Source organism: Myodes glareolus, chromosome 4, assembly GCF_982192425.1.
Source record: "Myodes glareolus chromosome 4, mMyoGla1.1, whole genome shotgun sequence".
NCBI lineage: Eukaryota > Metazoa > Chordata > Mammalia > Rodentia > Cricetidae > Myodes > Myodes glareolus.
The window spans coordinates 106,773,275-106,774,809 of record NC_142029.1 but is presented as its reverse complement, the minus strand read 5'-3'; the positions used below and the strand labels follow the sequence as shown (position 1 = coordinate 106,774,809).

Genomic DNA, 1,535 nt, shown 5'->3' with positions numbered 1-1,535 from the left:
AATACATGAAAATTCTCATACAGAAAAAAAGAAGATTCTGTCAATGTGAACCATGTAATAAATGCTGTTTTCAGTTATCCTCAAATATGAAAAACATGTTTTAATGAAAAGGAAAAACATGATTGTAAACATGGTGATAAAACCTTAACATATAATTCTTCTTTAAAATAGTACTAAACTGTAAAATTAATTTATACAGATAAAAATTTTCAGCAGCGTATTAAATGTAGTAATTCTTTCAAGTGTACCATTATCATTATAGGCATGAAAAAAGTCAAACTAGAGGGAAAACTTCTGTATATACTCATTATGTTAAAGCCTTTGTGTGTCATCTTCACAGTCTTGAAAAATCATATACTAGATTGAAGCCCTATGAAGAAAATGAGTGTGGTAAAGCCCTTTTATATCACAGTCATCTTGGAATGCATAATAGATCATGCACTGGAGAGAAACCCTATGAATGTAGTCAATGTTGTAAAATCTTTGCATGTCAGCATACTATTCAAATGCATAAAAGAACACATACTGGAAAGGATCCATATGAATGTAATCAATGTGGTAAAGCCTTTGCACAGCATATTAATCTTCAAAATCATGAATGAACCCATACTGGAGAGAAACCCTATGAATGTAGTCAGTGTGGTAAAGCCTTTACACAGCACATTCATCTTCAGTGTCATGAAAGAACCTATACCAGAGAGAAACCCTATGAATGTAATCAGTGTGGTAAAGCCTTTGCATGTCCCAGTTATCTCCGAAAGCATAAAAGAACCCATACTGGGGAGAAACCCTATGAATGTAATCAGTGTGGTAAAGCTTTCGTACAGCACAGTGATCTTCAAATTTTTGAAAGAAGCCATACTGGAGAGAAACCCTATGAATGTAATCAGTGTGGTAAAGCCTTTGCATATCCTGGTAGTTTCCAAAAGCATAAAAGAAGCCATACTGGAGAGAAAACCTATGAATGTAATCAGTGTGGCAAAGCCTTTGCACAGCACATTCATCTACAAAGTCATGAAAGAACCCATGGTGGAGTTAATACCCTATGAATATAATAGGTGTAGTAAAGCCTTTGTATGTCACAGTAGTCTACAAACACATGAAAGAACACATACTAGAGAGAAACACTACAAATATAATCAATCTGGTAAAACCTTTGCATGTATAGTGATCTCTGAAAACAAAATAGAACCCATGCTGGAGAGAAACATTACATATGTAATTAGTGTGCTAAAGGCTTTGTTTAATATAATCATCTTTAAAGACATAAACTAACTTATGCTGGAGATAAACTCTATGAATGTAATGAGTGTGGTAAAGCCTTTGCACTTCACAGTACTCCTCAAATGCATAAAAGATCATACTCTGGAGATAAACTCTAAAAATGTAATCAGTGTGGTAAAGCATTTGCATGTATGAATAATCTAAATCATGAGAAATATACGGCATAGAAACCCTGTACATGGTTTTATTGTGATAATGTTTGGGATTATAGTATCAGTGTTTTTTTTTTGGGGGGGTATGTGAATGTGGTC

At 33.8% G+C, this 1,535-nt stretch overlaps 1 pseudogene; it reads left to right on the top strand.

The window, feature by feature from the left end:
• The first annotated feature begins 422 nt into the window (after positions 1 to 422).
• Positions 423 to 1,049, top strand: LOC146894742 (uncharacterized; annotated as a pseudogene).
• Positions 1,050 to 1,535: the final 486 nt, after the last annotated feature.